This window comes from Bos indicus, chromosome X, assembly GCF_029378745.1.
Source record: "Bos indicus isolate NIAB-ARS_2022 breed Sahiwal x Tharparkar chromosome X, NIAB-ARS_B.indTharparkar_mat_pri_1.0, whole genome shotgun sequence".
NCBI classification, from domain to species: Eukaryota; Metazoa; Chordata; class Mammalia; order Artiodactyla; family Bovidae; genus Bos; species Bos indicus.
Window position 1 is genome coordinate 140445714 of NC_091789.1, and position 12047 is coordinate 140457760.

At 42.2% G+C, this 12047-nt stretch overlaps 1 long non-coding RNA gene across 2 annotated transcripts in view; it reads left to right on the forward strand.

Annotated features, from left to right (window-relative positions):
* Nucleotides 1-12047, forward strand: part of LOC139181273 (uncharacterized) — a 137989-nt gene that overhangs the window by 115270 nt on the left and 10672 nt on the right. For both annotated transcript variants that reach the window (XR_011565279.1, XR_011565280.1), the window contains exon 10: nt 1545-1607. This is a non-coding gene — a long non-coding RNA (uncharacterized lncRNA). The remainder of the gene's footprint in view (nt 1-1544; nt 1608-12047) is intronic.

Genomic DNA, 12047 nt, shown 5'->3' on the forward strand with positions numbered 1-12047 from the left:
TGTGATCCCAAATACTTATCTCTAGGATTCTTACACATTTCCAAGTAAAATTCTATTCCAATGTTATGTTACCTTGTTCTGGACCATAAAGAAAATATTGAAGTCTTTTCAACTTGTTTACAAATAATGAACTCCTAGTCTTAAACCTAACAGCAATAAACATGACATCCATGACATTAATAAACCTAGGTTCTGAAGCAAAATAAACCTTATGAAGGTTTATTTAAACATTTAAAAATACAAAACACCTCTACCTCCCTAACTAAATCATCTATTTTTGAGAGATATTATTCATATGGATAAAAGGAAAACATGCATATTTTGTTAAAACTGTACCTAAACTCCCATACTACTTAAAACTGTGAAGAACATATGGGTTTTGTTCCCCCCACCCCTACTACCCCGCGCTATTTAAGAGCTGGACTGTTCTGTTCCAACACAAAGGGAACAAAGTGTGCTGACCCCTCCCTAGATGTGGGAGGAGCTGTAGGACTTGGCCCTGGAAGATGCACTGGCCTCAGCCATAGCTGGAGAAATGGGAATGCCTCTCAGCCCTGCTCTCTCCACCTGTTCTCTCAGAGCCTCGTCATAGAGGTCTGGGAAGGAACTCGGGACCGTATCCTGGATCTTGGCCAGAACTTCCAACACCTTCATCTTATTGGTCTCAGCATAAGCTCTCAGGCCCCACAGGAACTCATAGCCCGGAGGATCACTATTGGGCACCTGGCGGTAGTTGAGGTACCCCTTCTGCACCAGATCTTGGGTGATGAGCTTTCTGGGCTCCCCAAAGATGGAGTCGTCCAACACACTCTCGTGCCCACACCCAGAGCGCACAGCACACACACACACGTGTGGTTTCTTCACTGGAAACTGATTATTCTGCTACCAATGTCCTATCCTCCGGGAAGAGTTCTGGATCCGTGAGGCACATTCACTGGATTTCTATCACTTTCTACAGCTTATTTTAGAAATATTATCTTGCTGTAATGGCGTTACTTCTATTCACATTTTCTCTTTCATTAGGCCCTGCCTTTTCTGGGGCAGGGAACATACGGCTGGCAGTTGGTACACAGACACTCCATTTTGCTGAAGGAATTAATATTCTTTCAGCTATGGATATTGCATGGCAAACCTACTACACAAACATTCAAAGCTTGCATTTTACGAAATAATTTTTTCATTAGCAACCGCCTCCAAATCCTGTCATATTGTCCCAAATCATAGAAACATGGTTTTTAAAGAATGTACTGATACATAAATTGTGGGTCAAGTGGAATGAAGCCATGATGCAACTTAGGAGACAAGAGGCTTCCTTCCTTTGCTACCATGGAAAGTCACATCACAGAGGGGCTGACAGCTGTGCTGACCAAACCATTAAGACTCAGACTTTGCCTTAACTTTCAGATGTCAAATCAAGTAAATTTGGAACCATCATTATTTTGAAACAGTGGTTAAACAAGAAATTTGGTGCTGGCTTATTGTTCTTTTTGCATTCTTGATATAATTAACAAGTAAGTGTTGGATTGACCAAAATTATTTTTCAGGGATCACTTTCATGTACATCAAGTTTCTCCTCCAATACAAATGGCACTCGACAAATCAAAGAGGTGGGTGAACACTTGGATTCATTTGGTCAAGAATTAGCCTTGACATAAATCTGATTTTACTGAAGAGCACTAAACCCTGTGAATTGAATTAAATGATTGCCTGCTCTCAAAGAGCAGAACCAAAATTTTAATTTATACAGACTTCTATTAAAGTGGTTAACTGATTTAGGATCTATTTGAGTGAGATTTCTAAATGTGGTTTATCAAGTTATGTATCAATACATTTATGGTAAATAAACACCAACCACCTCAACTGAAAAATATTTCTATTGTAGTCCAGAAGTTAGAATATCAAATCATAGTGCTATTTGCTTGCTTCCATCAAAAAATATTAACAACTCTTTCAACATTCTGTTTGGTTTGACATCCCATATTAATGCTATGTGTTAACTTGGTCATAATATTATCTATCTTTAGTGCAATATAGTTAAATACACTAAGAGTATATACAACTTGGTAGTTGAAGTAAAAAGTGCAGGGTAAATATACAAAAATAAAATTACTTGTATCTTTTTCCATTATGGCATCAGGCAACCCAACAAATTATAGAAAAGTGTTTCCTCTAGCACAGCAAAGTGCATCTAGAACGTTCGTGCTATAAATGTTGTCATGGAAATGGACATAAATCTGTCATTTCAGGAATTTTCGATGTCTAGTCAACAAGTAGGTTGTGACAGATGAAAAAGGAGGAATGGAGTAAAGGGAGAAGTCAGGGGAGGAGGTAGCTCCAGATACTCCACCTAGACACGCTCTTCCATTGGGGGCCAAGCGGAGGCCTGGAGACGGACACAGACAGCGTGGCCCCTCTTCTGTGTCTTTACAGCTGTACTGGCAGTTGGTCATGGCACACGTCCTAGAGTCTGTGAAAAGAGGCACGGGTTAGCCTTTTCCCCAGGAGATGATAAAAAATGCTCACTAAAGAATGGTCCCTGAGACATGAAATGTAACACGTGGAATGGTATCAGAGGATAAGCTTCATCATCTGAGTCCCAGATGGAGATCCAAATGGAATCTGTTGGGTGGTGTCTTGTTGGCCCCCTGGTTGATTCTGTTGGCCACTGCATTGCACCTGACAGTCTTTAGGCAGAGCATGCACCCCTCAGTCACCAAAGACGTCATCTCTGTCTCTTCCTATACAAGATCCTTTACGTCACCTGACTGGTCTCTACTATTGGCTGAAATGCAACCTCTGATAGAGATGATTCATTTGAATAAATAGGGTAAAAAATGCAAATTCTACCCATCTGTCCATTCATATCTAGCCTCCTTGAGAGTCACTGAAATCATTAAACCTTGTCTTTTAGGTGCATGTATTAAAACATGCAGCAGATAAGGCTGATCAGCTACCCAAAAGCCATTCCTATTACTGAGGCTGAAAAGCCTGTTACACATCTTTTTCCTAGCTTCCCATGCAGCAACAAGGGAGTGGCCATATGATTCGGTTATAGCCAAAGAGATATTAAGATAAGTCTGCTGGAGTTTCTGGAAAAGATGCTGCTGCATGACAAAACGATGGACACAAAAGAGGCATTTGTTTCCTGGCATCGCTCCTTTTCCCTTTGTCTTGCCTACCTTTGATGTGTGTGTGATATCTGGAGCTAGGGCAGCCATATTGTGACCACAAGGCCACAAGCATGAGGATGAAATCAATACCCTGAAGATGGCAGAGGCGGAGTCCTTGCTGACCTGTTCTGGAACTGTTTGCCTCCAGCTTTTAAAAGTAAAGATAATTTAGTTCGATTTTTCTGTCACTCATTGCTAAATAGACCGTGTCTCACAGAAACACATATCCCGAGTAGGGTTCCAGTATATATGGATCAAAAGTGCCTATAACAGGGGAGCACAGTGAATATCCTCTCTTTATACACCCGCATCTATAACATGCCAGTCAACCAGCTGGACGAAAGAGACTGCAAAGGGCTGGGTAAGTAAAATCAGCATCTGTGAGAGACATTCAGGGCCACCTGGCCACTGGAAGCTATAAACAGGGAGGCAGAGGCAACCCTCACATGTATAGTAATAGACAAAGAGGGCACCAGGACAGACACCCAGGCAACAGTAATGCAGCAAACACTGACCAATGGTTATATTTCTAGTTTATTCCTTTTCTCTTTAGTTGTCTCCTTTCAAAATTAATCTTCAAAATTTACCGATTTTATTCTTCCATTTGGAGAAAGACATCTTTTTTGGCACTAAAAAGGCTTTCATGGAATGTTTCAGAAACATCCATTAGCATATATCTTTTAAAAAATGTTACGTGATGACTAGAAAACCGTGGACAGTTGTTCCCAAGGGGCTGGGGGGTGAAGGGGGTAGTTCTGGCAAAGTTCTATTTGTTAGGGGTTACATGGATGCTGGCTTTATGAGAATTCATTATGCTACGTGTTTGTTTCTTGGGGGTTTCTGTTTAATGTATAATAAATATTTTTTAAAAATACCCAAAAAATTTAAACAAAAACTCTCTGAATTCCTGCTTTATCTCTTAAACATGCTTGCTAATGGAGACTCTAGTGGTGTTGGGGCATTCTGCCAAGTGGAGCCAGCAGCTCAAGGGTGAGGCAGGGGTGGGGGAAGTGAGCTATGCAAGAGCCCAGATTTTACAACCAATGGAGGGAGAGCCCAGGATAGGCTAGGGAGTCAGAGGACCCTGCATCCATGGGAAGCTAGCAGAAGGCACAAGCTGCAGGCTTGTTGGGGGTGGCAGGGCTGATGGATTTGCTTTTCAGCTGCAACATAAAACCTGAAAAGCCTTCCTTCTCAATAAATGAATGGATATAGACATTTAGGCCCCACAGGACATGGGTTCTCTTTATCAGAGAAGGGCTTTTCTTTCCAGGAATGTGAACTGGAATGGACTTCGAACAAGTGTCACTAATCTTTGAGCATGGGACGTGAGAAAGATAGCTGGTGGGAAGAACTGATGTCCTGAGATGGAACTGAGATTTATCACCTTCCTGAAACAATATGCTTATATTTTCAGTATGCTTATTTTTTCATGAAGAATTCTAATTCATCTGTGAATATATAGAGAGACTCAATGTATCTTTCCCCTCAGTTAGTCTTTTTATTTAAAAACAATGAGGCCAGAACAGGCAAATCCAGAGAGATAGAATGCAGGGCTGGGGTGGAGGAGAAGATGAGTGGAGAGTGACTGCTAATGGGGACAGGGTTTCCTTTTGGGGTGATGGAGATATTCTGGAGAGCAGTGATGGTTTGCACAACATTGTGAATGTACAAATGAAATTAAAAGACGCTTACTACTTGGAAGGAAAGTTATGACCAACCTAGATAGCATATTCAAAAGCAGAGACATTACTTTGCCAACAAAGGTTCATCTAGTCAAGGCTATGGTTTTTCTTGTGGTCATGTATGGATGTGAGAGTTGGACTGTGAAGAAGGCTGAGTGCCGAAGAATTGATGCTTTTGAACTGTGGTGCTGGAGAAGACTCTTGAGAGTCCCTTAGACTGCAAGGAGATCCAACCAGTCCATTCTGAAGGAGATCAGCCCTGGGATCTCTTTGGAAGGAATGATGCTAAAGCTGAAAGTCCAGTACTTTGGCCACCTCATGCGAAGAGTTGACTCACTGGAAAAGACTCTGATGCTGGGAGGGATGGGGGGCAAGAGGAGAAGGGGATGACAGAGGATGAGATGGCTGGATGGCATCACCGACTCGATGGACATGAGTCTGGGTGAACTCTGGGAGTTGGTGATGTACAGGGAGGCCTGGCGTGCTGCGATTCATGGGGTCGCAAAGAGTCGGACACGACTGAGCGACTGATCTGATCTGATCTGTGAATGTATAAAATGCCTGAAGTACACTTAAAATTGTCAAAATGGTGAATTGCACAATATACATATTTTACTACAGTTAAAAATAAGTCCTAGAGAGAGGGAACATATATATATATATATATATATATATATATATATATATATGGCTGATTCATGTTGATGTTTGGCAGAAATCAATACAATTCTGCAAATTAATTATCCTTCAATTAAAAAATAAATAAATTGAAAAAAATACGTGCGCAAAGATGTTTTAGTCTAGGGTGATGTGAGAGCCTTTGGGGTGGATGTTTCCCCTCCAATAACTTAATTTAACTTTGCCCCAAGCATTAAATGGCAAAGGTCAAGCCTCTGGATTGACTGAGAGCAGGCCAGCTGCTGAAACTTACTGGAACATGAGGCGTTTGGCAGGAGCATGTGGCCGCTGAGGCAAAAGCACTTGTAGCTACCGTGTGTATTCACACATCTGTGTTGGCACGGCCGGGGTTTGAATCCACACTCATTCACATCTGCAGGGGGCAGTCAAGAAATGGAGAAAGGTGAACTGAAGGAGGAAACACCCAGATGTGGAATGGGGTTGGCCTACCCTGGACGCCAGCTGTGGAGGTAGGTACAAATGGTGGTGACTCGCCTCTTCTCTGACCATCATTAAAGCGTTGGTGAGGATGTGGACCAAACTGAATCATCTTACACTGCTGAAGGGAATGCAAATATAGGCATGACCACTCTGGAAAACTGTGTGGCAGCTAGATACAGACACTCGTGAGCCAGCCATTCCACTCCTGGGCAAATGTCCAACAGAAACATGGGTACATGCCCACCAGACTTCCCTGGTGGCTCAGTCAGTAAAGAATCCACCTGCAATGCAGGAGACCCGGGTCCGATCCCTGGGTCAGGAAGATCTCCTGGAAAAGGAATGGCAGCCCACTCCAGTATTCTTGCCTGGAGAATCCCATGGACAGAGGAGCGTGGCCGGCTATCGCAAAGAGTTGGACATGACTGAGCAACTAAACCACCAAAAAATCTCATGCTAAAATGATCACAGTAGCACTATTCTGAATTGCCTCAAACCAGGAAGAATCCAAATCTCTCCTCTGAAAAGGATGGATAAATGACTTGTACACTCATGCAATGGAACACTGTACAGCAGTGAGGCTGAGCAAACCACAAGTACAAACAACTGTGGATGAAACTCACAAACATGATCCTGACTGGGAGAAGCTGGACACAAATGCGCACACTGAAAACCAGGCATGAGTGAAAGAAACAAAACAATCCAGGCACAGTGACTCTGGTGTGAGAGACAAGGTACAGTCCCTTGTTGGGGGCTGGGGGCAAGTGATGGAGGGGAGCATGAGGGGTCTTCAGGGAGGCTAAGTTTCCATTTCTTGATCTGAATGCCAGCTCCATGGGTGTTCTTGAGCATTCATGCAGTTGTACATTGTTGTCAGGTGTACAATTTTGTGTTTCCTACTTGAATAAAAAGGTAAAACATAATCTAGATACTGCTGCCTTTAAAGCTCTTCCAGATAGTCTGTGACAGATGCCAACAGAACAGTCTCCTTTCAATTATTATTTTGAGCGGCCTCATGATGGCCAAATGGCCTTGTCTCACACCTTTCCTGAGGGAGCCCTGCTAGGCAGCTATTACTAGTGGTCAGGTCACAGGACAGTATTTAATCCCATATCAAGGTGCTCAGAGGACGCTGATACACAAAAAGGTTACAAAAATATGTATATAGATAACACATTTTTAAAATAAGCATAGGAAAAATTGCCTAGGGAAATTCCCTGGCATTCCAGTGGTTAAAACTCAGCATTTTCACAGCTGGGGTCTGCATTCTATCCCTGGTTGGGCAACTAAGATCCTGCAAGCAATGTGGCACAGGCAGGGGAAAAAAACCTTGGGAGACCAGGCTCTACACGTTTATAATGGTTACCTCCTGGGAAGATTGAGAGGGGCTTTCTTCTCTGAGCTTTTCAGGGTTTAAAACATGAAACATTAAGAATGAAGTAGCTTTTATTAAAATAAAAAGTGATACATAAGGAAAAAACTTGTAAAGCCATCATGCGTTTCGTCTTTGGGCACGTGGTGATGTGGGTGCCACATGTCATAACTCTCCCAAGGCAGATATAGAAAGGAGAAAAGAACCAAATTCCATGTAAGACCAAAATTCCGCACAGTAACAGGCAAAGGCCATTCTGGAAAATAAGTAAGTGGCTGCTTTCACCTCTGAAAAGAACCTTACATGGAGATTTTTCCAGCACATTAGATGGACACTTAAACCCCTTTCTCCACTGCCAGTCCCCTGTACACTACCATCTCCTGTATGGATCCTAACTGCTTCAAATGCATGAATTAAATAATGCTGGTTGGACATAACAGGAAAGCCAGGGATAGTCCATCACTTGGCGCTTAGTCAGAGGCGTCTCTTGCAAGAAGCATTTTGGGGAAAGACATCAGTTGGGTTGAGGCCTGTGGCCATCAGTGGATATACATGGACTTTGATCAGGCGGCCCTGGGGCAGGGAGGCTGTGGGGAAAAGCCAGACAGCCCCACATCTGAGCCACTGGACACTCCTTCAAAGTGAAAACTTTGCCGGGACTTGAAAAGCAGCATAAAAAAACACCTTTTCCATTCCAACTCTCTTGAGAAGGTATCTTGGTACAGAATCCAAGACATATGGAAAACCAGGTCTTCTGGTGGGAAAAGCTCTGCTAAGGGACATGGTTGAATTATTACTTCTGAGAGCATGGCTCCTGCTGCACTTCCCTCAAGCCTTCTGGACATGGTTCTAAGGAGCCCCTTGGCAGTGATGGCCCCCGTCCTAAGGTAGGGACAGGAGAGCTAGAGGCTCTTCCCTGAGCCTGCAGGTCTGCCAGCACAGAGAAAGGCTATGTGAGCATGTGGCCTTGGCAGTGAGCTGGGGGTGGTGGGGACAGAGTGGGGCAGACCCCTGGCTTCCTCTGGAATTCCATTCTCCCTTCTAGAACCCTGGAAGGGCTCTTTCCCTAAGGGCAGCTGAACTGGATTTTCTGCTCTTTGCTCAACTGTGTTATAGAACTGGGGACCCTTTCTTAATTAGTGCAGGTTTCTTGGTGGCTGGGCTCCTCCACACTGTGGACATCTGGGGCCAGATCACCCTTAGCGGGGGGCTGCCCTGTGCACTATAGATGTTCAGCTGGGCTCTACCCACCAGATGCCAGTAGTAACCCCTCCGAATGTCTCCAGGCACCTCCAGATAACCTCGGGGGTAAGACTTCCAGATTTATCAAATAAAAATACAAGATGCTTGGGTAAATGTGAATTTCGGAAAAATGACTAATATTTGTTCAGTGTGCATATGTCCCATACAATATTTGCAACATACATACACTATAAAATTATTTGTTTTTTATGTGAAATTGCATTTGAAAATAAGATTTAAATCTAACTAGGGATATGTATTGTATCTGGCAAGTCTTCCTAGGGGACAAAACTGGCCACCTTAAGAACCACTGTTCTTAATATTATAACTGGTTTAATATCTTCAGATAAACAGCCTATGACAAAAATCATAAATTGCCTTTTAAAATATATAAATTACAATAAAAATATGCATGTCATTCAACCCAACAATTCCATTTTTAGACATTCACCCTATAAAAATACTCAAAGGTGCAAGGATATGCATAGGATAATGACTGATATAGCGCTATTTGTAGTGGCAAAACGTTGGGGACAACTTCTATAATAGTGGTTAAAGTATTTTTATGTAAATGACACAAGCATTTGATCTAGAGATTAGGATACAGCCTTAAAAATTATGAGACAGCTCTCTGTGTGCTGACATGCAAAAATGCCCTTGAGAAATATCCATATTTGTAAGTATAACAGAAAAGAAACTGCAGAGATTGAGGTCAAACTCTTAGCTATGGGTGGAGGATGGACTGTGGGTGTTCACATTCACTTTTTAATTTCTATCCTTTTGTTTTGTTGGATTTTCTTACATAAAATATATGCATTGCTTCCTCAGCTTAAAAAAACAATAAACATTATTGTTCATAGGGAAAATAATGTTTTTCATCTGGCATCCTAACAAAAGCATCAGAATGACTTTGACGTTTTTCTAGAAGAGATTGATTGAAAAATCTCATTCTGAAACCACTTTTGTTTAAAGATCGGAGTTACAAACTACAGAATCCTGAGTGCTATACTGTGTCCCAAACACCACTGCACTGCCTGAGTTGATTCTGAAAGCCCTGGGGTAGGTCTGTATCACCACCATGGTCTATAGTACTGACCTTGGCTGCAGGTTTCCCCCGTGAATCTTGGAAAGCATCTACATTTGTTTTGGTCCCACACACTCACCAAACTTGCATCCAGGTTCACACATAGCTGTCGAAAGAAAAGGTATTTTGACAATTAAAGAATAGGAGCCAATAGGTATATGAGAAGATGTTCAACATGGCTAATGATCAGAGAAAGGCAAATCAAAACTACAATGAGGTATCATCTCACACCAGGCGGAATGGCCGTCATCAAAAAGTCTACAAATAATAAATGCTGGAAAGAGTATATAGGAAAGGGAACCCTCCTACACTGTGGGTGGGAATGTAAATTGGTGCAGCCACTAGAGAGAACAGTATGGAAGTTCCTCAAAAAAGCTAAAATAGAATTGCAATCCCACTATTGGGCATTTATCTGAACAAAAGTTTAATTTGGAAGGATACATACAGGCACTATCAACAGTGGCCAAGACATGGAAATAACCAAAATATCCACTGAAAGGTAAAAGGTGAAAAAGACATGATAGATATATACAATGGACTATTACTCAGCCATGAAAAAGAATACAATAATACCATTTGTAGCAACATGGATGGACCTAGAGAGATTATCATACTAATTAAAGTAAGTCAGGAAGAGAAAGACAAACACCTTATGATACCACTTACATGTGGAATCTGAGATATGAGACATATAAACTTATCTGCAAAACAGAAATGGACTCACACACATAGACAACAGACTTGTGGTTGCCAGTGGTAAGGGAGGATGAGAGAGGGCAGGACTGGGCGTTTGGGAGTAGCAGCTGCAAGCTAGTATATATAGGATGAATAAACAATAAGGTCCTACAGTAGAGCACAGGGAACTATATTCAATATTGGGTGATAAACCATAATAGAAAAGAATATTAAAAAGGAATACAAATATATATATAACTGAATCACTTTGCTGTGGAGCAGAAATCAACACAACATTGTAAGTCAACTATATTTCAATAAACAAAAAGAACAGTCAGCCCAGTGAAATGCACACGTGTTGAACTTAAACGCCTTCTGTATGGCAGAGAAATCCATGGTGACATACAAGACAGAGGGTGATCTGCTTCCTCTCCAGTTTATTTTCACCTTGAAAATACTGAGTAGTGCTTCGCTTCTGAACGACATCACCGGCCCCCATCTCCTCACCCCCTTCACCCCACAAGTACAAGTTGACCATGACTTTGCCTAGCACTGCCACACCTCCAGTGGCATTCAAAGAAAAAAAAAAAAAAAAAAACCCTCCTACATCGCAATTAGCCAGTTTTGTATGTAAACACAAAAGATTTAACAAAAGGAATATGATTTGTGAGCTGGAAGAAACTCCATAGTTATACTGGGCCAAGGTCCTTCTCCCTCTTTCTACTGTTTTTTTTTTTTTTTTTCTCTTCTGTAGTATTTCCCCATTTCTCTTTTGAATGATCAAAATTTTTACATTCTGTGTGTTATCAGCCAAAATGAACAAAGCACAGGTTGGAGGCAGGGAGATGCTGCCTCCGGTCCCAAGGATGGGAACCACAAGCATGATGGTGATGGCGATAGTGGTGGTCATGGAGGCATGCCAAAGGCAGGATTTAGTTTTCTGTTTTATCTGCTTCTGTATCCAGATATCTGACACACACTAGGAACTCAATAAATATTTGTTGGATGACTGAAGTGGCAGGAGAAACAAGGATGGGATGGGTAACAGATTGCATTAGGCAAGAAAGCGTAGTCAAAGATGGTGGAAAGTTTGAGTCTGGCTCATGAGGAGACAGGGAGAAAACGCTGTGGATAGGAAGAAAGGAAAATGGGAGAGCCCAAAGACATGAATGGGAATGAGAGAAAAAGCAATGAATGAGAGAGAAACTAGGCAGGTAGGGAATCATGGACTCTCACATTTTCTGGATCTACTAGGAGTCCCAGAAACAGCCAGCATATGAAAGGGTGACTCAGCAATTGCCAGAAATGCTTGCTTACTTCTCTGCACATTGATTCTCTGGCTCATAGAAGGTCCAGCCCTAGGCAAGCCTGTTCCTAAAGACTCCGGCATGTTCCCATTTGACACACCCCTACCTTTGCTAACGTCACCATTCATCTCCCAGCTACCTGGACTCAAAATCTCAGCTGTCTCTATTTATTCTTATTCTCCAAACAATCACTCAGAGTATCCTACCCCTCTATCCCTGTTTCTACCACCAATTTCCTTGAGTAAGTATTGGGTTGGCCCAAAAAGTCTCTTTGGGTTTCTCTACAGTCACTTATAGAAAAACCCAAATGAACTTTTTGGCCAAGCCAATATTAATCCAGCTACTGGGAACCACTTTGCCCATAGATGTCTGGGAGATTTGTCGCATGCCTCTCTC